At 39.6% G+C, this 26,926-nt stretch overlaps 1 protein-coding gene across 13 annotated transcripts in view; it reads left to right on the top strand.

The window, feature by feature from the left end:
* Positions 1-26,926, top strand: part of LOC104597665 (Tetratricopeptide repeat (TPR)-like superfamily protein) — a 40,301-nt gene that overhangs the window by 4,484 nt on the left and 8,891 nt on the right. Inside the window, exon 2 of one of the 13 annotated variants that reach the window (XM_088891717.1) lies at positions 23,802-24,003. The exons of the other annotated variants lie outside the window; for them this stretch is intronic. The gene's annotated coding sequence lies outside the window, so the exon portion shown is untranslated. The remainder of the gene's footprint in view (positions 1-23,801; positions 24,004-26,926) is intronic. 13 annotated transcript variants of the gene reach the window in all.

Genomic DNA, 26,926 nt, shown 5'->3' with positions numbered 1-26,926 from the left:
ACCACAGTACAGAACAACTATAGAGTTTTTTGTGGTTCAAACCATGTGTTTTCAACCACACCACAGTGGGACCCAGTAGATTTAAACACACCACATGAGATAAAGACCACGGTACCAAATAACCTTAGTTAGCTGGTCAATTGTAAGTTGCAATAGTAATTTTTTAGTTGGGAAAAAAAGACTATTCTTCATAAATGTTAGACTTATATAAATCAAAAGAAGATGCATTGACTGATAGTTTAGCCAAGATGGGAGTTAATAACAGAAGTCTAGGTGTTGGACATTGTGAAACTTTGTTGTGCCATCCTTGGTCAGCTATATGCTGTTTTTATATTGTACTTATCCTCCACTTTTGTGGAAGGGATTCTTTAATAAAATTCCTTATTAAAAAATTATCTTTTCATTTATGATGTTATGAGTTTCAAGAGACTCTGCCCAATAAGAGATTATTTGTAAGCCCAATTGCATCCAAGTGGAAGAAGACCTTGCAGATTGCCATAAAGCAAAAGCCTCTTTTTTCATGGTATATTTTTGGTGCAATTTGTCTCTACGCTTTCTTATGTGTACATGCTGTTTTTGGTACCATCTTTCCTTCCACCCTTTGCTTTGTTGTTTACTGCCTGCACTAGTATTGTACACACACACACACACACACACACAGACACACACTTATGTACAAACGCACATACATTTTGATAGGAAGGAAAAAATGAGCTTTTACCAAGTACACCAAAACAATCATTATTTGGCGGTACTTCATACTTTCAATAGTAATACTTCTACTTTCGTATTTTTACTTTGAAACCCATTTGGATGAAAATTTTTCAAAAACATGCTTTTCAAAGTAAAAGTAAATAATGGCATTTGGATACAACAAGATGTTGTACACGTGTGCATGCCAATTGCATCCAAGTGGAAGAAGACCTTGCAGATTGCTACAAAGCAAAAGCCTCTTTTTTCATGGTGTCTTTTTGGTGCAATTTTGCCTTTACGCTTTCTTATGTGTACATGCTGTTTTTGGTGCCATCTTTCCTTCCACACACACACACACACACACACACACACAAACATACATTTAGATAGGAAGGAAAAAATGAGCTTTTACCAAGTACACCAAACGGTACTTCCTACTTTATGCTTTCAATAGTATGAAGTATAAAGTACTTGTAATATTTCTAATTTCGAATTTTTACTTTGAAACCCCTTTGGATGAAAATTTTTCAAAAGCATGCTTTTCAAAGTAAAAGTAAATAATGGCATTTGGATACAACAAGATGTTGTACACGTGTGCTTGCCACGTGGTATAACATATAAGCATATGCTACATTGTGCCATATATGTGTCATTAAATACCTTCAAATGCTACATGGCATCTATATATGATGTCATGTGGTAAACACGTCATTAGTTACACACAAATGCCATGTGCATCCATATATGCTGCCAAGTGTGAACAAAGAACTCTCATGGCCTCAAACAAGTGCCTAGGGCTTGATTTGAGAAATTTATGTCCACCATTGCTAATGCAAGGTTTGCTCAGAGTTCTGCTAATTATTCTTTGTTCACTCTTAGAAGTTCATGTGGCATCACTCTCGTTAGTTTATGTGGATGATATCCTGATTGTAGGAGATGATGTTGATGGTATTTCTTCCCTGAAAAAAAAACTCTCTGTCATCCTTTCAAGATGAAAGATTTTGGCCCTTTGCCTTACTTCTTGGGTCTAGAAGTGTCTCATTCTGATCATGGGTGCTTTGTTAATCAATAGAAGTATGCACTTGATTTGGTGAAACCGGCCTCCCTAACGGATGGAAAACAAGTTGATACACCTCTTGAACTTAATCATTAGCTCTCTAAGGAAGATGGTGAACCTTTTGCTGATGCTATCTCTTACCGGTATTTGGTTGGTAGTCCATAATGACTTGATCTGACATACCATATGTAGTTCAGATTGTCAATCAGTTTGTCTCTGCCCTGTGGAAGCCTCATATGTCAATAGTTCATCGGATTATCTAATACGTTTAGGGGACTATCTCATGGTCTCTTCTTTTTCTTCATCCTCCCCATTTACTCCTAAGGCCTATGCTGATGTTGATTGGGCTGGGTGCCCTAATACTAGACACTCTACTACAGGGTGATATTTCTGTTAGAGAATATCAACCTATTCAAGGACCTCACCTAACAGCTTAAGCTTTTAGGTTGAATGGTTCTTTGAGATGGTATTGGAGCCACTTTGACCAAGTGGTCTAGTGTTCGATCCTCATTACCCCCATTATAATTAATTAAGTTTCAGCACATGATATGGGTGGGCTTGTGCTTGTTCACACTTCAAGCCCAATGGGCTTTCGTGTGAGGGGGCATGTTAGAGAATATCAACCTATTCAAGGACCTCACCTAACAGCTTAAGCTTTTAGGTTGAATGGTTCTTTGAGACTCCTTGATATCATGGAAGATGAAATAACACAATGTCTCTAGGTCCTCCAAGAGAGCAGAGTATCGCGTAATGTCCTCTACTTATAGCGAATTGGTCTGGCTTTGTGCTCTCCTGGATGACATTGGTCTTTCTTATTCCTATCTTATCCTTTTCTATGCAGACAATGTTTGTGCCATCAAGATTGCCTCAAATCCGGTATCCCATGAAAGAACAAAACATATTGAGGTTGGTTTCCACTCTAGGGATCAATATCTTGCAAGCCATGTCATCCTTTGTCGCGTGTCTTCTAGTCTCCAACTGGCAGATCTCTTTACCAAAGCTCTGACACGTGCTTGCCATCAATTTCTCAGTGACAAACTGATGGTTATTTCTTGGCATCAGTTTGAGGGGGGTGTAAAGATATGGGGTGATTCCCCTAGTGGGACCATGTATATATTGTATATAGTTTGTACCTTATATTGTACATTATTTGTCTTTCTCTTGTATGTGAGGGACATAACCATCCTTTCACACTATTTGGAGTAAATATAATTTTTGCCCTTTTTGGGCATATCAAACTAATACACCCAAAGCAACTATGTGTCATTTGAACTGCTCTAATATATTTAACTCCTTTGATGAAGTGTGGGAAAGCCTTATATATTCCCCTCCAAACTGAATAGCTTTAACTTTAGTTTGAGATATTGGCATCTCAACCATTGTTACTAATGCTGTACTTTGCTGCAATGACCTGTCTCCACACCCCCCCCCCCAATTCTTTAAATCACCAAAACCATAGAAGAGAATATATTGACAGAACCTTTCGTATACCAAGGCCCCTTGAAATCTTTTTCCGATCCAGCAAGTGAAGGAACTGTTAGTTATGATGATTCTACTCTGAAAAATTGGCTGTTCTACATGGATTATGGCTGGAAAAGCCAATGCACGAGGAAATTTTGGTTGAAAGGGAACTCTCATGTGATTATAAGATGACTAAGTAATGAAGCAGGGTAACAATAGTATAGACACATTGAAGGAAATCATATGGCTAACTGTTGTACTCCAAGATCAGCTATTTTTTTTTTCTTTGCTGATGGCTTAGCAAAATGAGGGGTAAACAGAAGCCAAATGTATTGGGGTCTAAATCCCCCAGAGTGGTGTTTATCTTATGCAAAATTACGCTTAAGGCAGCTAGCCTACACCAGCTACCTTTATGGGGTACTTGGCTCTTGATTATACAACTTCCCAATACGTACTTCAATAAATTAAATTTACTATAACTGATAAAAAAGTCTGTGGTTAGTAACTAAAATGACTTTTTTTAGTTTCAAGAAGAATGTTTCACTTTTTTTTTTAGTATTGCATTAAACTGATAACAAAAAACATATACAAAGCCCTGCACAGTAAGGCACTGGGCGGGGAATAGCATTCTCTATGTACACCCCAATTTTAATCACCTAGATACAAAAAAGATTACTACCACAGAAAAAAGAGATGTATGATATATTCTTGAAAAGTGTGTGTACTGCCACTCATGAGTATATTCTTCCCCCAAATATTCAGTATTGTATTTATTTTCAAAATATCTCTTATTTCACTCTGTTCAGATTGACCAAATCACTGCTGCCGCTATCACTTCCCATATAACCTTCCCTTTTCTAGACAAACCAGTTAGATGCCATCTCCACAATAAAGCCTTTTAATCCTTTGGAAAACATAGCTGCACCTCAAACAGCCTCAAAGATTTATAAAGTATGTAAATATAGCTTCCCATATAATCTTCAAGAATAATGTTTTTAATGAAGTATGCAAACCTCTTTATTATTCTCTCACCATGATTGAGACTCACAATGGGGTCTTAGATGATAGACTGTAATAGCAGGAAATAGTTGTAAGTGTAGAATGGTGGAATAAGAGCTTCTGGCATTTGGAAATGAGAATGGGCTTGTTGTTGCATTGTTTTTAGGCCCAATTGGGGCAGGAGACTCACTACAGGCTCAGGTTATGGCTGTAATGGAAGGCGTGCTATGGGCAAGGAATATGAACATGAAGAAATTGGTCATTGAAGGTGATTCAAAATTGGTGATAGGGTGGTTGCTGCAGAGCAGAGAGGCAGCATTATGGTCCTATAGAAATGAGATAAAAAGTTCAGGTGGTTGACTTGAGATGTAGAAGTGAAAACTAGATGGGTGCAGAGGACTGCCAATGGCATGGCAGATGAGCTAGCAATGCAAGGGGTGGGGAGAGGTCAAATGTTTTTGGGCACAATTGTAAATAAAAATGAAGGGGAGAGATAGTAGAAGTTCTCTCTCAAATAGGGTTTCGTATATATGTTCACATACTTTATAAGCGTTCTTTATGCAGAGACAAAATAGATGTTAGGGTTAGGGGGTCATGTAACTCGGAATGAAATTATAAATAGATAAGTTGTGCACCATTTGGTCTTTTCTAAATGAATTACCAAACAAGGTCTCTTCTTTTTATCACGGAAGAACAGTTTTGGTTTTAGTTAACAGATGTAGTTTCAGAAATAAGGTTAATCTGGCTTCCATTATTTGACATTTTTTTAACTGTAAAGTAAGGAATTGTATTAAAGTAGATTAAAAAAATTACATCAAGATACCCCATTATTTGACATGTTATAGGTGATAGAATATGGCCCCTTAAAGGGGTTGGTTCCGATGATTGGGTTATAGGAGGATAGACCAGATATTGGTTATTTTCACATATCTTAGCACTATATACTAAGGTAGTTTCTTTTTATTTAATATCTCTTACCCGCCTCTAATTGTGCTTAGTGTATAAAATAGTCATTTCTCCTAATGTATTGGCTTTGGGTTGAAGGTATAAAATTATAAGAAAAAGAGGAGGAAAAGAAGCAGGTGGCTTCTGCCCAAGAGAAATGAGAGGAGAGGGAGAGACTTCAGTCTTTGTCCTGGAACTTGATTTATCCAATCATCACATTCTCTCAGTGCTGTAGTGTCAATTGGAAGAGATACCTTAATACTGTCCATCATCAAGCATTTTTCTTTAATACTGTCCATCGTCAATCATCACAACGGATTCAGGAACTTGTTTCATCAAAAGCTTTTTTAATTAAAAGTTAATTTAGTAATAAATACCCCAAACTAATTTAGCTCAATTGAATGGAAGAGATACTAATTAACCAAAACAAATTAACTTCTTTTGTTTTCTTTCAAAAAACATAAAACCAAAATGGAGCAAAGGCTATGCAGCTCATTTGGTTGAATTGGGCATTTATGCAATCTTGTCATGTCTACAGAGGCTATCTGATTTGCCACTCTGAATATTGGACTCTCTTGGTTTTGGGTTTTCTGCTTCAATGTATTGGATTCTCTTGGTTTACTTAAATGAATGGACTTACTTACCTAAAAATGGAAGCTTCCATGGTAACCTTGTCTAACTTGATGCATGCCCACAGGCTGATTGTTTTACTCCTTTTTTTTGCTGTCAGTGGGTATAAATTAACTTAATGGATGGAAGCTTCCATGGAAATGGATCATCTTGAATGTTTGAGACAAATGGATTTCCTGTCTTTGGTCTCTCTTGTCACTGCAAAGTGTGTGAAGTCAGTGGAAAAAAATCCATGAGGAGTTAAGAGGAGATGGGAAATCCTTATAGGATGGTTGGGATCATTGAATTTAGTCTTCACATGTGACATCTACTAGTTGCTAATAACCAATCACCTTTCAATGGTACTGTATAACTTGGTTTGAGTTTTTATCTGCATTTCTTCATTTGTATCTTCCAATCTTCCCAAGCTATCCCTCCACAAAGATTTCATTCATACCTGTACTGCAGCTGTGAAATCGGTGGAAAAAAATCCATGAGGAGTTAAGAGGAGATAGGAAATCCTTATAGGATGGTTGGGATCATTGGTGGTTTAGTCTTCACATGTGAGATCTACTAGTTGTTGATAACCAATCGACCTTTCAATGGTACTGTATAACTTCGTTTGAGTTTTTATCTGCATTTCTTCATTTGTATCTTCCAACCTTCCCAAGCATCCCTCCACAAAGATCTCATTCATACCCATACTACAGCTGTGCCAACTTGAAGCCAGAGAATAGGGTTTCTCATTTTTGATGATTCACCATACTAAAGGCACTGTTGTGAAGTAACCAGTCTGTTGACATACACCCTGCTTGTTGATGCTGCTTTAAAATTCACAAGCACTAGCAGTTACTGCATCCATTTTCACTATCCAGATCTGTTGCCATGGTGAGCTTCCCTTGCATTTACAGTAGCACTGCTCTGCAATTCCATATTGATAAAGGCACCTTAGAATTATATCCTAATGCTTTGCTTGGAATCATTAGGTTCTTGATTTGTTCTAAAAAAAATGGAGAATGGCCTCTTTTCTGATTGCTAATATGAGAAGACTTGGGCTGCATTTGGCATTCCTTGTTTTAAGGACTTATCTCCTTTTTGTAGTTAAAAACTCAGTGTTCATAGGGGCATTTTAACTGCAAAAAGAGATAAGTCCTTAAAATAAGGAATGTCAAATGCAGCCTTACCATTCATCTTGTCAAGAAAGTAGGAGAAGACATAGTTTATATTTGAGGCTCTGAAAGACCTTTTGTTTTTTCTTTTCTTTTTCTTTTTCTTTTTTTTTTTTTGGGGGGGGAACGGTTTGTGTTTTTTTTTTCATCATTTAATTGTTGGCAACAGGAAGGTGGATTTGAAATGAGTTTGGTATGATATACATGTAAAGGATACAGCTTCGGAACATATTTGCAATTTTTATGTTAATATATTTGCAAGTTGAGAAGTTATTCAACATTAGACTGAGCTCAATAAACTATTTCTGTGTCAGTACATACCTTAGGTCTAATGTGAATTTTCCTGTAAATGTACCTGAGATAGTACTTTGTAGCTCTAAGAATTTTGAGAGAAAGATGCCTTGTCATGGTTTCTGATTACTTCAATTCCAGAAGGCTCATCTTGTGGCACCTGAGATTTAAGTCCTTTTTTCGATGCATAGTTGTGAAGGTCAATCCATGAAATCCCAACTAGTTCTTTTAAATACCAAATCCTATTTTATTGCGCTTGACAAAATACTTTCGTCCAAAGGATTTTCCTTTTGCAATGCTGACTTTGTAACGAGAAAGAAGATACTCCTTTTTTTTATCAATAACAGTAAAACTTTATTAATGATGTGAAAATTTAAGAAGATTTAGATACAACGGGGGAGGTGAAAAGACTTAACTCCCCTACAACAGAATACAAAGACAGAAGTTCAAAAATTAGCCCAGAAAATAGCCTCCCTATTCACCCCCTGCTTGGCCAGCCCATCTGCAAGTGAGTTAGCAGACCTCTTCACCCAGCTATAGTGTATCTCAATGTCTCTGCCCACCCAACAGAATTAAAGATACTCCTTGCTTATCCATGAAAGGAAGTGTACTTTATCATCTTTCTAGGAGTTTACATCTGTGCCCCACAGGTGCCTCACATGCACATCTCAGCGTGCATTGGGAACATTTCCCGTACTTGTCACTGGGAGATGTTCCTAATACACGGTTGGGATGTGTTGTGGATGTGGTCTCTCTTTCTAGTTGCTGATGTGGCAGTTTTTGTTTTCAAAAACAAAACCCAACCATGTTGAACACCCCCTTAGTGGTTTCCACTGTTTGAAAAGGATCTTAGGCTGTGTTTGTTTGAAGGAAAAGGTAAGGGTTTATACATGTTTCCCTTCCTTTCCTTTCCTTTCCATACCTTTTCCTTCAAACCAAACATGGCCTTAGTGAAAGCATCTTTTGTTAATTGGTAGTCTACCAGGCTTTTAATTTCAGGCACTTAAATCTTCATCAAACTTATATAGCAGCCAGCCATTTTAAAACCAATTTATCAAATCATCTCTCTTTATTATAGGTTCTAGCATTCCAGTTAGAACTAGTGAATCCCTTCAAAACCTTTTAAAATGATATATGACAGAGAAAGAACAATTGATCAGTGGGATTTGTCTGCTATCCTTCTGATCTCTTGCTGCTATCCAGCCTATTTTCTAGTTGACCTCTGAAGGACTGAGACCTATATTGAGATGGAAAGAAACAGGTAAACAACTTTGTTTATTTGTAATCAGATGGCTAATTGCTTGTGGCACCTAGGGCTAGGGGTGGATTTGAGCCGAGCTGAATACTTGGCTATTCGAGCTCGGCTCATAGGAATAGTATCAGGCTTGAGCTCGAGCTCGATTCGAGCTAGAGACTTGGCTCGGTTCATAGCTCGCAAGTTCAAGCTCGACTATAAGCTTTTTTTTTGAAAAATCAAAATTATATGTATAACAATATATATATTTTTAAATTTTGTAGACAAAAAATTAAGAATTATAAAAATTATTTACTATTATACATGAAAAATAAAAATATTATTATATATAATAAAATTATTTATTATATGTATATATTTATATGTATGTATGTATGTACGTATGTACGTATGTACGTATGTACGTATGTATGTATGTATGTACGTATGTACGTATGTATGTATGTATGTATGTATGTCAAAGTTAGATCGAAGGTCAGAGAGAGGAGATAACACAACAAATTGGTGGGTGTGACACTTTGTGTCGACACCCTAAAAGATATATTTATATTAAAAGGTAAAAGGACAAATCTGCCCTTAATGTACAAAAGAAAGAGTACAAAGAATAGTTATACAACACAAAAAAGTAAAAGTACAAAAATAGCCCTACGACTAGATTTCACAGTCTCTACACTCCCCCTCAAATTGATGCCTAGGAATAAGCATAAGTTTGTCCATTAGAAATAGATGCCGAGCCTGAGTCATTGCTTCAGTCAACAGGTCTGCTAGTTGGAGCCCGAAGGAGACATGAGTAAGAGATATGGTACCCTCAAGAAGAAGATCGCGGATGAAGTGGCAATCAACTTCTATGTGTTTGGTGCACTCGTGGAAGACAGGGTTGGAAGCAATTTTAATTGCACTAATATTGTCTGCATGGAAAGGGACAAACAATGATGGCTCAGTATTTCAAATAGAAGAGCCCGAAGCCATATGATCTCACTACACACAGGAGACATAGCCCTGTATTTAGCTTCAGTGGGAGATTTAGACACAGTAGCTTGTTTCTTGCACTTCCATGAGATAAGAGAGTTGCCTAAGAAAACACACCAGCCAGTGGTGGACCGTCGGGTGTTAGGGCATCCAACCCAATCAGCATCTGCATAGGCCATAAGATTAATAGGGGATGAGGAAGATAAGAATATCCCATGTGACAGGGTGCCTCACACATATCTAATGATTCGATGAACTGCAGATAAATGGGGTTGTCTTGGGGAAGACACAAACTAGCTTACTATCTGAACTGCATAAGATATATCCGATTGAGTCATGGTGAGATAGATCAAACTGCCCACTAGCTGACGATAAAGGGTAGGATCTTCAAGAGGGGAACCATCATCTTTGTTGAGTTTCAGGTTCAGTTCTAGTGGGGTGTCCACAATCTTAGAATCACTAAGATTTGCCAATTTCACAAGATCAACCGCATACTTTTGCTGATTAACGAAGTATCCCCGAGAATTTCTGTTCACTTCAAGTCCCAAGAAGCATGTCAAAGGCCCCAAGTCCTTCATCTTAAAGGACTCACTGAGTAATTGTTGTAGTCTAGCAATTCCTTCTATGTCATCCCCTGTAATGAGTATATCGTCAACATAAAGGAGTAATATTGTTACTCTCTGCTTCCGCCTTAAGGTGAACAAGGAATAATCAGAAGAATTTTGGATAAAGCCAACATTAGTGATGACGGATCTAAAATTCTCAAACCAGGCCCTAGGAGCTTGCTTTAGGCCATAAGAAGATTTCTTTAGACAACAAGCTATGGGTCTGTATAATATCCCAGAGGGGGCTTCATGTAGACTGTTTCTTTCAACTCCCCATGGAGAAAATCATTCTTGACATCCATTTGATGGATTGCCCACTGTTTGGTTGTAGATACAACCATCAAAAGTCATACAATGGTCATTTTAGCTACAGGAGCAAAGGTTTCCTTATAGTCTATTCCATATTCCTGTTTGTAGCCCTGTGCAACAAGCCTAGTTTTGTATCTGTCTGCGCTTCCATCAGATTTTAGTTTCATAGAACAAACCCATCATCTTCCTATGAGAGATGCCTCAAGTGGAGCTTTGACTAGGTCCCACGTGTCATTTTCAAGGACTCGAATCTCAGAATCTATGGCATCTTTTCAGTGTGGTTCTACTACAGCTTGCTGGTAAAATCTGTGAATGTTTGTGGTAGATAAAGCAACAAAAAAGGAGCTATGGTCTGGTGAAAACCATAACGGATAGGTGGACGAGAAATTCTAGAGGAATGGTGTAAAGTGGGAGCAGTGGGTTCAAAAGGAAGGTCATGAACACTTATTGAGGCAACTGGAGTGATCGGATCAGCAACTGGAGGCAGAGCTGAGGGGGGAATGGAGGCTGAAGAAGGCTGTTGCTTCCTGAAGTAGGTCTGAAGTTGTTACAGAGGTGATAATGGAATATCTGAGGTACCTGTAGAATCAAAATTGTGCAACAAGGAAATAGAATGAGCTGGGAATTTCACAATATGTTCAAAAAATGACACATTTTCAAGAAAAACTACATTACGAGAGATTCTAAGGCGACGAACCAAAGGATCATAGCAAAGGAACCCTTTATGTTCGGAACTGTACCCCATAAAGGCACACAAAGTTGCTTGTGTAGTTAACTTTGTGCGTTCATGAGGTGGAAGGTGGACAAAACAAGCACAACCAAAAACCCTGAGCATGGATAGGTCTAGTGTATGTGAAAGAGAGATTGAAACGGAGAGGAGTTATTCAAAACAGATGACGAAAGACGATTTATGAGACACACAGCAGTGCTGGCCGCCTCCAACCAAAACCAAGAGGGTACGTGGGAATCCTGTAGAAGTGTTTTGACTACACTCAAGATATGCCCATTCTTTCTTTTTGCTACCCCGTTTTGTTATGGGGTGCCTGGATAGGACTTTTGGGGTTGAATTCCATGTTGTTTTAAATAATTTTGAAAATCCCCATCAATATACTCTCCCCCTAAATCCGATCGTAGCACACAGATTCGAGCATTAAATTGGATAGTAACATAGGTATGAACTTGTTTAAATACAATGTACACTTCAGATTTCTTTCAAAGAAAATAAGCCCAAGTGAAACGAGTGCAACCATCAATAAAGGTTACAAAGTACTTATATCCCAGCTGTGAGACAACTAGGGACGACTAGACATCACTATGTATTAAATGAAAAGGAACTGTTGCATGCTCAAAATGAGAAGGAAAAAGCAAAATATGACTCTTACATAAACCACAAATGATGCAATCTTTATTCACAATCTTAAATGAAACAGTAGAAATAGGCAAACTACCAGAAGCAAACAACTGATCGAATTTCTTAGAAAAAGGATGGCCAGGCGTTTATGCCACAAATGCTAGTCACTATTACAGTTAACTGATTCAAAACTAGAAGTAGTAGAAATCAAACACGAAGTAGAAGCAGGCACAGTCTTATTCTTCTCAAATTCCAAAGCAAATAGTCTTCCCAGTCTACGCCCCTTCCCCTTCACCTCCTCAGTTTGCCGGTCCTGTATCAAACAACCATCATAAGTGAATGAGACATTGTTACATTCCTCTACAAGTTGGCCAACAAAAATTAAATTGGTGGTAAGCTTAGGTACAAATAAAGTTTTAGACAAATGAAATGGAGATGACTTAGAAATAGATAAATATAAATCATCACATCCCAGTATATCTAATTTCTCACCATTAGCATTAACAATGTGTTTATTGGGAAGATGGGGTTTGGGACACTGACCAAAAGTGGCCCCTGTCATATGGTTAGAGGATCCTGAGTCAATGTACCAGAGATGATTCAGTGAGGGACAATAGGTTGGTGACTTACCAGACAGACCAAAAGTAGAGAAGGCTGAAGAGATGACCGAGGGCATGAGCTGTCAAATTCGTTCTTCAAACATGTCACTTGAAGTGTCATTTTGGCCAGCCACAAAAGTAATGAAGGATACTGCATCTAATCCATCTACACCTGTTTGATTAGCCTTGTAGTTTCCTTTTTACTGATTTGATCCACTGTTTTCTGAGGTCGAGTGGGCATTCAGTGATAATATGGCCAACCTACTTACAGTAGGTACATGTATTCTTTTTCTTGTAGTGGGAAATAACATGCCTGAACTCCTTACACTCATAACACTATACTTTAGAGAAGTCCTTTTCTTTTAGTTTCGTTGCCATGAAGACAATATCAATGTTGGACTCCTTTCTTCCATCCAGAGTAGTCTATGTGGCGAATTTGGTTTCAGCCCTCAGAATTTCCCCAAGAATAGTATCCAAGTCAAGAAGTGTTCCTTGACTCAGGATATTAGATCTAACAACTTCGGACTCTAGTCTGAGATGCATTAGGAAGTGCATAATCTTCCTATTGTTAAAATGTTCCTTCATATACTTCACGCAACATTCCGATGGATCATTTCCCATGTGTACAAGCTCATATTCTATCCAAAGGTTAATAAACCCAGCATAATACTCCTGGACCTTTCTTTCTCCTTGATAATATGAGAAGATGTCAACCTCTATCTGGTACTGTCTTGAGGTGTTTGATTGTTGATATACTCTCTCGAGATATTCATACATCTCAAAGGCAGTCCTGTATCCTCTCATAGGGATTGCAATGTCAGTTTCAACTGATCCTGTTTTGGAATGGTAGAATACTGATATGTTTCATTCTATTGCCAATTGGCATATTTATACAGTAAGCTGCTGCAATAAATAGAAAGAAAGAAAAATAGAAGAAAAGAAAATAGAAAGAAGAAAAAATAGAAAGAAGAGAAAATAAAAGTACAAAAAATAGAAAGAAAGAAATAGAAAGAAAAAACTTTCTAAATCAATCCTTCCACAATCCTAGGAATATATACAATTCTATTTTCAAATCTGAACTAGTAACCCCACGTTTTCCAACACTCCCCCTCAAGTTGGTGAATAGAGATCCTCCATTCCCAGCTTGGCTATAATTCTCCGAAAGTCTGTACTATTGAGCCCTTTAGTAAGTACATCGGCCAGTTGTCCTTTTGTAGACACATAGGGAGTGCAAATCAATTTGCTGTCCAGTTTCTCTTTTATAAAGTGTCGGTCAATTTCGATGTGCTTCTACCTGTCATGTTGAACAGGATTGTGAGCAATATTGATGGCTGACTTGTTGTCACAATATAGTTTCATAGGCTCTTCTCGTGGAATCTTTAGGTCTTCTAAACTTATCTTCAACCAGAGTAATTCACACTCCTTGTGCCATAGCCCTGAATTCTGCCTCTGCACTTGACCGAGCCACTGCATTTTGCTTCTTACTCCTCAAAGTGACTAAGTTTCCTCCTAAGAAGGTACAGTAACCAGAAGTGGACTGTCTATCTACTGGAGATCCTGCATAATCGGCATCTATATATGCTCCAAGAGTCAGTCCCCCATTTCTTCTGAGTAAAATTCCTTTTCCTGGATTGGCTTTCAAATAGTGCAGAATTCGATGAGCAGCCTGCAGATGAACTTCTTTAGGATTATTATGCATAAACTGACTTATTACACTTATAGCATATGCAATATCCGGTCGTGTATGTGCAAGATAAATGAGTTTTCCAACTAGTCATTGGAACATCTCCTTGTCTACACTTGCATTCTTGTGGGCTTCTCCAAGTTTATGATTGGGATCTATAGACGTGGAAGCTGGTTTACATGCCATATTTCCTGTTTCTCTCAAAAGATTAACAACATACTTTTGTTGAGAGATAAAGATGCCTTGTTTAGAATGTGCAACTTCAATTCCGAGAAAATACTTTAGTCTCCCCAAGTCTTTTATCTCAAATTCTCTGGCAAGGCAGTTTTTCAATGCTTCCTTCTCCTTTTTATCATTCCCAGTAACGATTATATCATCCACATAGACTAATAGTGCAGTAACTCCCCCTGAGGCTGTGTGTTTGATAGACAATGTGTGGTCACTTTGACTTTGCTTGTAACCTGTACTCAGCATTACCTTCGTAAACCTTCCAAACCATGCTCTCGGAGATTGTTTGAGACCGTATAGTGCTTTCTTTAACCGACAAACTTTGTTCCCTTTAATGCCTTCTCCAAAATCCGGTGGAATGTCCATGTATATCTCCTCTTCTAGATCACCATGGAGAAACGCATTTTTTACATCAAACTGTTGCAAATCCCAATTATAGTTAGCAGCCAACGACAATAACACCCTTACTGTATTCATTTTAGCTACTGGGGCAAAAGTCTCCTGATAATCTACCCCATAAGTCTGTGTATATCCCTTGGCTACTAGGCGTGCTTTGTACCTTTCTAATGACCCATCAGATTTGTACTTAATTGTGAACACCCATTTACAACCTACCGTCTTCTTGTTTCTTGGTAGATCCACAACTTCTCATGTGTTGTTTTTTTCTAGTGCCTCCATTTCCACTCTCATGGCTTTTCTCCACTCCTTATTAGAAAGTGCCTCGGCTAGAGTATTAGGAATTGGAATGGTGTTAAGGCTGGCTAAAAAACTTTTATGGGATTTAGAGAATCTTTGGAATAATACATATTTGGCTAAAGGGTACAATGGGCATTTGGTACATTCTTTGGTTCCTTTTCTCAGTGCAATAGGTAGGTCATACTCATACTCAGACTGTGAAGGTGTAGGTTCAGGTTCTGAGCATCCCTCAGTTCTAGGGTTTGGAGTTGAATCTTGGACTTGCACAGGTTGAGGATCTGGATTTTTCCTCCTAGAGTAAACCTACATATATCTCACATTATCATGCACATCATTCGTGGGGTTAACAGTGTCCGAATTTGGTTCAATGGTTGGGTTGTTTGACTCTTGTTGAGACTCGGGAATGTGGGGCTTAGAGGAATGTGACTCAGAGGGATGTGATTCTTGACGATTGAATGTCTGTGAGGAGGGTAATACATCTAGGGAGAGTAGATCCGAGGCCTTATCTTCCATTAATGAGGGCTCCCCCTGAAGATAAGGTTGAGTGAAAAAAGATTTTCCTTCCTCAAATGTGACATCGATGGAGGTGTAGAATTTTCTGGTGGCTGGATGATAACATTTATAACCTTTTTGAGTTGGGGAATATCCCAAGAAGACACACCTGATTGCTCGTGGGTCTAATTTTCCCTTATTATGGACATGAACAAAGGCAGTGCAGCCAAAAATTCTTGGTGTGAGATTATTTGAGACTCGAATATCAGGGTAAAATTGAGAAAGGACTTGTATTGAGCTTCGGTTGTCAAGAACTTTAGATGGTAGTCTATTTATGGTGTAGGCAGCAGTAAGGACAGCTTCCCCCCAATATTGTTTTGGCACCTGATTTTGAAAGAGAAAGGCTCGAGTGGTTTGTAAAAGATGGCCATTTTTTCTCTCAGCTACCCCATTCTGTTGGGGAGTGTTAACACAGGAGGATTCATGCACAATGCATTCTTTCTGAAAAAATGGGGACAAATTTTGATTAAAATAATCTGTAGCATTATCAGATCGAAACCTTTTAATTCTCACACCAAACTGAGTTTGGACCATGTTATGAAAGTTGGGAAGAATCGTACCCACATCAGATTTAGACTTAAGAAGAAAAATTCATGCGACCCTAGTGCAATCATCAATAAAGGTGACAAACCATCTGGAACCAGTAATGTTGGGAATTTGAGAAGGGCCCCATATATCCGAATGAATCAAATAAAAAGGAGTTGAAGATCTTTTATTGCTGATTGGGAAAGAAACCCTTTTGTGCTTAGCAAGTTCACAAACATCACAATGAAAGGTTTCAACATCAATTCCTTTAAACAAGGAAGGAAGCATTGTTTTTAAAATAGGAAATGAAGGATGACCAAAACGGAAATGATGACGCCAAATTAAATCTTTATTGGAGGTAGATAAGAATGACTCGTGTGTGACATGCATAACAGTGTGAGATGGTTTGCTGGTTGCTTCAAAGTAGTAGAGTCCATCTCTTTCCTTAGCAAGTCCAATCTTCTTCCCCGAAACTTGGTCTTGAAATACACAGTAAGAAGGGAAGAACACAACATTGCAGTTCACATCCTGGGTGAGTTTATGTATAGAGATAAGGCTAGTGGATAACTTGGGAACATGAAGTACATTTTTAAGTAATAGGGATGGGGTAATTTGAATATTCCCAATCCCTGCCACTGTGGTGAAAGAACTATCAGCAACAGAATTTTTTCTATTACTAGGACAAGGTGTATAGGTGAGAAAATGTAGTGAAGAGGGTGTCATGTGGTCAGTAGCTCCAGAATCAAGAATCCATGGAAAAACACTAGCCGAGGCATGTAATCCTAGGGATAAAGACTCACCTGAGAGAGCAAGAGAGGTAGAACCACTTCCTGGTTTCAAGGATTTTAGGAAGCACCTTAGCCTTTCAATTTCTTCCTCATTAAATGGTCTCTGACTTGAGTGTTCTTGCTGCGGGGTTGTGGAGACATTATGGGCCTGTTGAACTCCTTTTGAAACTCCTCAATTTCCCCATTCCTTGCTGGATGTGGGAGGTTTCCCATGAAGTTTCCAGCACCGATCTTTCGTGTGTCTGGGCTTCTTGCAATAGGTGCACCAGAGGTTATCGTTAGAGTCACGGGTGGTTGTGTCACGAGCCAAGTTGTGATTGTTCTCACCTTTTGAACCACTGTAACTTCCTCCCCTTGCCACCATGGCTGAGCCTTCGGGATCTTTAGGCTCAAGCATGATTCCACGACGGCTTTCCTCAGCTCTGACAAGGGCTATGACTTCATTCAATGGAGGCACTTCTTCTTTGCCAAGAATTTGTATTCGGACCTGATCAAATTCAGCATTCAGTCCGACCAAAAAATCATACACCCTATTTCTTTCAATAAAATTCTTCAAGATCACAGCATCATCTGCGCACTTTGTCTCAAGAACCCGATAATGATCAAGCTCATGCCATAAATTTTGCAGCAGATTTGCATACTCTGTAACACTCCTGCTCCCTTGTTTGGCTGCCATAGTCTTCACTTTGACCTCATAGACACGAGCAGCGTCATGGGCTTTGGATTAGGTTTGTCGGACATCCCAAATAGCCTTTGCAGAGGGAAGAAACATACAAGTATCACTGATCTCGGGTGTCATTGAACTCCACAACCATGACATAATCATGGAGTCCTCTTCGTCCCAAGCGTCAAAATTTGGCTCGCCCAACCTTGGTCCTGTTCCAAGGAGGTGACTAATTTTTCCTTTTCCCTTCAAATAGGTACACACTAGTTGTGACCACTTTAAGTAATTCTGGCCATTCAGTGTGAGGATGAGAATTTGTTGCTCCTTCATCGGTTTGGACGGGAGCACTTGTTGCAGTCATGTCGGACATTGTTAATGGAGGAAAAATAAGGCCAGCAGGAAAGGAGAATAAAGGAACATTTCTGGTTACAGATCAACACTGAAGGCCAGAAGAGAAAAACACAAAAAACTGGCAATGAAGGCCGAAAAAATCTCAAGGTTGACAAACCTAGAGCTCTGATACCATGTTTTGGAATGGTAGAATACTGATATGTTTCATTCTATTGCCAATGGACATATTTATACAGTAAGATGCTGCAATAAATAGAAAGAAAAGAAAATAGAAAGAAGAAAAAATAGAAAGTACAAAAAATAGAAAGAAGAAAAAATAGAAAGTACAAAAAATAGAAAGAAAAAACTTTCTAAATCAATCCTTCCACAATCCTAGGAATATATACAATTCTATTTTCAGATCTGAACCAGTAACCCCATGTTTTCCAACAGATCCTAGGATCCATGATGCAATTTTCGTATTATCAATTCTCCATTGATTAAGACCTTTGATGTCTGAATCATCAGGTTTAACTACAAATCCATCTAGATATCCCTAGAGACCTTTCGCCTCCACATGAAATTGGAAATTAAATTTCAAAGTGCATAGTTCATACCATTAAACTTAAGAGGGAGAACTTCTATCCTTTCTGATGCCATTGAATCACAAGAGCAAGAAAACCACTAAGAGTAGGATTCAAAACAGAGGGAAGAAAGAAGTACCTTTCAGCCGATGTCCAGAAAAGGAAACTGCAAGGGTATGCCAAACTCAGAAGTGGCTCAAAACCCTTCTAAATCAAATCCGATTCAAACAAAACCAATTAGAATAAGTAGATCTGCTCTGGGTGACACTAGATGCAAAGTTTCAGCTTGATCCAATGCCTCTGGAGGGAGATCCAACAAAAAAGAGAAATCTAATGGCACAACAGTCCAGGAAGAGTGCAGAGTTCTGATCGAATGCAGCCTCAGAGAAGGGATTCAAGAGCACTTGAAGCCTCCCAAATACTGTTAGGGAGTACTCTAGGTAGCATAGAAGAAAGGGGTTATGAAGAAGTTACTTGCAGATCAGATCGTGACATGCTCTGATACCATGCCAGAGTCAGATCGAAGGTCAGAGAGAGAGAGAGGAGAGAACACAGTAGATTGGTGGGTGTGACACTTTGTGTCAGTCGACACCCTAAAAGATATATTTATATTAAAATGTAAAAGGACAAATCTGCCCTTAATGTACAAAAGAAAGATTACAAAGAATAGTTATACAACACAGAAAAGTAAAAGTACAAAAATAGCCCTGCGGCTAGATTTCACAATCTCTACATGTATGTATGTATATAAAAATAAAAATATTATGTATATATTTATCAGCTCGATTAACAAACTAGCCTATATATCGGGCTTGAAGCTCGGTTTAAACTGAGTCGAGCTGAGCTTTTCACGAGTTGAGCTCGAATAGCTCATGAAAGGCTTGGCTCGTGGCCACCCCTACTGGCACCACACCCATTTAGTGACGGAGTGCCCTTTAATTTTTCTTTGGTTAGTCAGCAGAACGCCAATTTGGTTTTACCTGACAGGTCACAGAAATAACAGAATGAAAAAAAAAAAGAAAAGAAACAACAAAGAAGGGACAAAATTATTTGGTTTTGACTTGCATTGGGTTCATGACGAGCTCAGTTCCCCAATGTGAGAAGTCAGGTAAGGTTTATCAAACTTTTCCTAGGCTGCCAATTGAGGGGTCACTCGGTACATTAGCTGGTTTGTCCCAACAGAGATGTGAATTCGACTCCCGTGACTACCAACATTAGGGAGGGGGGTTCAATGTGGTGCTGTCGGTACGAGCAGGCTTGTGGGGACAAATTCTGGATGGAGTCAAACACTGGATTTTGGCAGTTGCACAGGTATTTGGTAAAACATTAAGTTTATTTCAATTGTGACAAGTTTGACCAATCTCAGGGTGACAAGTGGCAACCAAATATAGTATGTTCATCCATCAGGCTAGGCTGCAGAATTCCTATTCTATTCCCTTCCATTGTGAGCCACATCTTCCATTAAATAATCTGTCTTCAAGTGTTCTCACCATTCCAATTCATGCAGTTTTTGGTCTTTCCCATCTTTTAGGATGTTCATTACAGCAAGTTAGCATCTTGCCATTTTTATTCCTGATCCATGGGATGCGTTTTTTTTGTTTTTATTTTATCATTTCTTGGTTTACCACTTGATAAAACTCAGATTAGATGTTCGTATATGTCCAGATCAGAAGAAAGAGAAGGAAAAGAGAGAGAGAGAAGGAGAGGGAGAAAGAGAAGAAAAAGAAGGAGAAAAGTCGCAGCCGAACTAGAGAGAAAAATCTCAAAACCTCTAGTTGTTCCTTCTTTTATTTATACTCTTCTAAGATATACAAGGATTACCATTGTGCCCTCACTTAAGTGAGGGCCACATCAGCAGAGCAATACATATATAACTAAACATAAAAGGACTGTACTACCCTTGTACAGCTGACTCTAACACTCCCCCTCAAGCTGGTGAGTATATGTCATATAATCCCAGCTTGTTACATATGTAGTCCACTCTTCCCTGATTCAACCCTTTGGTAAACAGATCTGCCCATTGATTTCCTGTGTTCACATGTGCTGTACTTATCACTCCACTAAGCACCTTCTCACGTACAAAGTGGCAATCCACTTCTAAGTGCTTCGTCCTTTCGTGAAACACTGGATTAGAGGAGATATGAACTGCAACTTGGTTATCACAGTATAGCTTCATAGGAGTGTCAATCGAGTATCCCATCTCCTCTAGTAGATGCTTCAACCACACCAGTTCGCATGTTGTGTGAGCCATAGCCCTATATTCAGTCTTTGCACTGCTTCTTGCTACCATTGTCTGCTTCTTACTCTTCCATGTCACTAAGTTCCCACCAAGAAAAGTGCATACCCTGTAGTGGACCTTCTGTCAGATATGGACCCAGCCCAATCAGCATCCGTGTATCCCTCTATCTCAAGACTTCCTCCACTCTTATACAACAAACCACGACCTGGAACACCCTTCAAATACCTCACAATCCTTAGGACTGCCTTCTAATGTGGGATTCTCGGATTCTGCCTAAATTAACTCACTACATTGACCGCAAATGAGATATCAGGTCGAGTGGTGGTTAGGTAATTAAGCTTACCCACCAGCCTTCTATACCTTCCTGGATCCTCAAACTCCTCACCTGTATCACTACCCAATCTAGCATTCAGTTCCATAGGTGTTTCAGCTGGTCTGACACCCAACAACCCGGTTTCCTCTAGCAAATCAAGAACATATTTCCTCTAGCACAGATTAATACCATTCTTGGACCTTGCAACCTCTATCCCTAGGAAGTATCTTAATTTGCCAAGATCCTTTGTCTGGAAGTGATCATGCAAGTAAGTCTTCAACCTGTCAATTCTTGGTCTGTCACTGCCTGTGATAACAATGTCATCTACATATACCACCAAGAGAATCTTCCTAGCATTTGATTCATAGCTGAATACAGAATGATCAACCTGACACTGTTTCATTCCAAACTTCTTCACCACTTCACTAAATCTCCCAAACCATGCACGGGGAGATTGTTTAAGTATGTTAGAATGCTCGAGTCAGGGGTATTTTGGTCATTCTGGTGTATCTTCTTGAAAGTAAAATGTCTATTGTATCTGAGTTTAAGTTATGTGTCTCATCTTCTATGAGGGACAAAATTGTCATTCTTGTAACTCTAAGTTTTATGAATAAAATTCAAGTGGGTCGGCTAGGAGAGGGATTTTTCACATTCTCTCTTCTAGTCTGGCCGAACACTCTTCTTCTCTCCTTCTTCTTCTTTCTCTTTTCTTTCTTTTTTCTTCTTCTCTACTTTGACCTAGAATCAACTAGGGTTTATTCACATGGTATCAGAGCATTAAGGTCTCGTGTTTTCTTGCTACTGTCTTCTTCCTGGGTTCGCCGCCAGCTTCACAGTAGGTTTCATCATCCTACAACTGACCTGATTGAAGACTCGATAAAGGGCTAAAAAGGAGTTGCCGTTTTGAGGGCCTGGAGGTGAGAATGCCTCTGACCGGTGCTGTGGTATACTAGACCCTCTATTCAGTGTACGAAGAGGGCTGGACGTATACAGGTATGGACACTGTTGTCGTGTGTTCAGAAATGGACTGTGAATGCTAACTTTTGTGCTTCAAAAGTTAGTTGTTGTGGTGCTGGGTGAAACTGATACACATATCAGTCATGTTCCTTTGTTTTCTTGCTTGCATGTGTGCTGAAAGAAGAGTAGTAGACTGCTGATGTCCACGACAGCAGTGTTGTGGTGATGGTTGTGTTGTGTTGGCTGACATATCTATGATTCTAAATGCTTAAAAGTGAACCCCTAGACCTTGTGTGTAATCAGTTCTGCAGTATGAAGAACAAGTGTTCGATGAAATGACTAAGTAATTTCAGCCGTGGTGTGTTGATGGTAAATGGTTCTGCGGTGTACAGTCCAAGTGTTTGATGTGTTGACTGAATGATTTCAGCTTTAGAGTGTAGTGTGTAATGTGCAGTTGAAGAAGGTGGAGTTGGTGGTATCATAAGTGAGATAAGTCTTGTGAAGAGTGTGAGATTGTGGTGTATATTCAAAGGTGAAATAATTGAGATGGCTTCATCTATAGATGGGAATGACAACAAAACCGGCATCATGCTTTCTCCATATTATCTAAGTGTTCAAATGACATCCATCAAGTTGAATGGTGAGAACTATGTACCGTGGGCAAAATCTGTGGAGGTGTTCTTGAAGGCCAAGAGGAAAGTAAAACATGTGAGGTAGGAGAAACCTCCCTCTGATTCCCCTGGGTTCAGTGATTGGGAACAAGATGATGCACAGATAATGACATGGCTTTGGAACAGCATGGAACCAAAGATTAGTGTGAACTTCATGTTCCTAGAAACAGCCAAAGAGATCTGGGATCATGCTAAAAAGTTGTACTCTGGACAAGACAACACAACTAAGGTATATCAGTTATACCAAGAGTACTTCAATTTGAAGCAAGGAAGTCAAAGCTTAGAAGAGTATTATGCAAGTTTGAGGAACATCCGCAATGAACTAAATGTGTATCACCCTCTAACATCAGATGTCCAGATCCAACAACAACAACATGAACTTGATGTGACTAGGTTTCTTGTGGGCTTGAAGGCTGAGTATGAGCCTGTCAGAGCACAGATATTGGGAGGATCAGCTCTCCCCTCACTTGAAGAAGTTTTTGTCCGTCTTAAGAGGACATCCATTGAGCTGGTGGAACATTCTTCCTTCTTTGATAGATTTGGTTTGGTAGTGACTAAAGGGAGTGGCCGTGGAAGTAGAAGTGGTGGTGGCAGCAGTGGCCCTCCAAGCAATTGTGGTGGACACATGTTTAACCGGGCTAGTGGCCGTACTAGAGGCCGAGAGTCAGGGGGAGGCCGTGGAAAAGGAAGGAGTAATGCTCAGAGAAAATGTACACATTGTGGCTTAGAGGGGCACACAGTTAATTTCTGCTATGATTTGCGTGGTCCACCCAACACTTGGGCTAACCATGCTACATCTAAGAGTAGTAGCACAATTACTGAAAGCCAGCAAACTGCCCCAACCCCCTCCACACTCGCTTGTGCTTTCGGGCAGGAAATGGTGAGTATACCACGGGCAGTATATGAGCAGTTCCTTCAAACATCTCAGCAGAACACAGCTACACTTGCCCATTCAGGTATGACTTGCTTAGCTTCCAAAGCCTCACCCTGGATCATTGATTTCGGAGCCTCGGACCATATGTCTGGGACTCTTGATGTATTTTCTTCCCTTTCTCACTCCTCCACATCTCAGACAGTTACACTTGCTAATGGTTCTACATCTCCTATTTGTGGTGTTGGTGATGTTGATTTCTCCTCCTTGTCTTTAGCATCTGTTTTATATGTTCCTAAGTTCCCTTTTAACCTTATGTCTGTTAGCAGATTAACCAAGTCCCTTAATTGTTCTGTAACCTTCTATCCTTCTTCTTGTGTGTTTCAGGATCTCAAGACTGGGAAGAAGATTAGTGGAGGGCATGAAGCAGGTGGTTTGTATTACCTTGATGGTGGTGCCCTCCTAGTGGCTTTTCAGTCGTCTCTTACTCCTCTCCAATGGCACTGCAGACTTGGTCATCCCTCTCTCAAGGCTTTGAAGCTGTTAGTTTCTTCCTTGAGTCATCTTTCATCATTAGATTGTGAGTCAGGTCAGTTGGGAAAACATCATCAAGTCTCATTTAGTCCAAGAATTGATAGTCGTGTCTCAAGTCCTTTTGCTTTAGTTCATTCTGATGTATGGGGTCCAGTTAAAGTGATGTCATACAATGGGTTTAAGTATTTTGTAATCTTTGTTGATGATTTTTCAAGGATGACATAGATCTATCTTATGAAAGACCGTAGTGAATTGTTCTCTATTTTTTAGAAATTTCATGCTGAAATACGCACTCAATTTGGTGTTCATATGAAAATACTTCGCTCCGATAATGCCAAAGAATACATCTCCTCACCATTTCAGCAATACCTAGAACATCATAGAATAATTCATCAAACTTCTTGTGCCTATACCCCACAACAAAACATTGTAGCTGAAAGGAAAAATAGACATCTTCTTGAAACTGCTCGGTCCTTGATTATCAATATGCATGTCCCAAAGAATTTTTGGAGTGATGTTCTTACATCCTGTTTTCTGATAAATCGGATGCCCATGTCAATCCTTGGAAGTCAATCCCCTTTCTTCGTGTTGTTTCCCACTTTGTCTCCATTTCCTCTCACCCCAAGAGTCTTTGGTTGTGTTTGTTTTGTTCAACACTTGGGGCCTGGAGTAGACAAGCTAGATGCTCGAGCTACGAAGTGTATTTTTCTTGGCTACTCGAGGACTCAGAAAGGGTATGTGTTATAACCCAAAATTTCATATATCGTTTGTGTGCTCTGATGTCACCTTCTTTGAATCAGTTCCATTTTTCTCAGATGTCGGGGTCTCTTCTTCTCCCTCTGTGGTTCATCTTTTTGTACCGGTTGTGGATCCTCTTCCCGTAGCTCCCATTCCTACTGCAAATGCACATCATATGCCTGCTACTACAGAGAGGCCGCCAATTACTCAAGTGTATACCTGCAGAAGTGCTTCGGCCCCTCCTCCACTTCAGCTCCTGTCGACAGATCCTGCTACTGCTCCTTCTCCCTCAGATCTTGATCTCCCTATTGCTTTGTGGAAAGGTAAATGTACTTGTACTTCTCATCCCATTTCAGACTATGTTTCCACTGCTCACCTTTCTGCTTCTCATTGCAAGTTTATATCATTACTCTCATCGGTTCCCATTCCCAAGACTGTACAAGAAGCCCTTACCTCCCCAGGGTGGTGGCAAGCCATGGAAGAAGAACTCTCTACTCTACAACATAATCACACGTGGGAACTCACCACCCTTCCTCCTGGTAAGCACACTGATGGGTGTAAATGGGTCTATACAATAAAGCATCTTCCTGATGGCAGTGTGGAACGATTGAAGTCACGGTTAGTGGCCAAGGGCTATTCTCAGTTATATGATGTGGACTATATGGAGACATTCTCTCCTGTGGCTAAAATTGGTTTAGTTCGGGTGTTAATCTCATTAGCTGCTATGTATGATTGGCCTCTCGTACAACTTGACATAAAAAATGCCTTCCTACATGGTGATCTTGTTGAGGAGGTGTATATGGAGCAACCACCAGGGTTTGTTGCTCAGGGGGAGGCTGGTAAGGTGTGCAGGCTCAAAAAGGCAATCTATGGACTGAAACAATCTCCACGTGCATGGTTTGGCAGGTTCAGTGAAGTGGTGAAAGCCTTTGGGATGAAACAGTGTCAGGTTGATCATTCTGTGTTCAGCTATAACTCAAAGGATGGGAAAATCTTGCTAGTCATGTATGTGGATGATATTGTCATAATTGGAAGTGACAATAATGGAACTGACAGGCTGAAAAAAATTCTTACAGGACCACTTCAATACGAAAGATCTGGGGAAGCTAAAGTATTTCCTAGGAATAGAGGTTGCGAGGTCAAAACAGGGGATCAACCTATGTCAGAGAAAATATGTTCTTGATCTATTTGAAGAAACAAGGTTGTTAGGTGCTAAACCAGCAAAGACTCCTATGGAACTCAATGCCAAGTTAAGTGTGGATGCAGGTGAAGAGTTTGATGATCCTGGAAGATACAGAAGGTTGGTGGGAAAGTTGAACTACCTGACCATTACCCGACCAGATATATCATTTGCTGTGAGTGTGGTGAGTCAGTTTATGCAACATCTTCGGGTTCCTCACTGGGGAGCTGTTCTGAGAATTGTTAGGTACCTAAAGGGTGCTCCAGGTCGTGGTTTGTTATACCAAAAGGGAGGAACTCTTGAGATAGTAGGGTACACAGATGCTGACTGGGCTGGCTCTATATCAGACAGGAGGTCAACCACAGGGTATTGTACCTTCCTGGGTGGCAATCTTGTAACTTGGAAGAGCAAGAAGCAAACAGTGGTGGCAAGAAGTAGTGCAGAAGCAGAGTACAGGGCTATGGCCCATACCACATGTGAACTAGTATGGCTGAAGAACTTACTATAGGAGATGGGTTTCTCAATTGACAAGCCCATGAAACTATACTGTGATAACCAAGCTGCTGTTCACATCTCATCCAATCCTGTATTCCATGAAAGAACTAAACATATTGAGGTGGATTGTCACTTTGTGAGAGAGAAAGTGATAAGTGGGGTAATAACTACATCTCATGTGAGCTCAGGAAATCAGTGGGCAGATCTCTTCACAAAAGGATTGTCTCGGGGAAGAATAGATTACATTTGTAACAAGCTGGGACTATATGATATATACTCTCCAGCTTGAGGGGGAGTGTTAGAATGCCCGAGTCAGGGGTATTTTGGTCATTCTGGTGTATTTTCTTGAAAGTGAAAGGTCTATTGTATCTGAGTTTAAGTTATGTGTCCCATCTTCTATGAGGGACAAAATTGTCTTTCTTGTAACTCTAAGTTTTATGAATAAAATTCAAGTGGGTTGGCTAGGAGAGGGATTTTTCACATTCTCTCTTCTAGTCTGGCCGAACACTCTTCTTCTCTCCTTCTTCTTTCTCTTTTCTTTCTTCTTTCTTCTTCTCTACTTTGA

Source organism: Nelumbo nucifera, chromosome 7 (genome assembly GCF_055504915.1).
Source record: "Nelumbo nucifera cultivar China Antique chromosome 7, China Antique-T2T, whole genome shotgun sequence".
Classification (NCBI taxonomy): domain Eukaryota; kingdom Viridiplantae; phylum Streptophyta; class Magnoliopsida; order Proteales; family Nelumbonaceae; genus Nelumbo; species Nelumbo nucifera.
The sequence above is the reverse complement of the archived record's forward strand: the minus strand, read 5'-3'. Positions and strand labels throughout refer to the sequence as shown.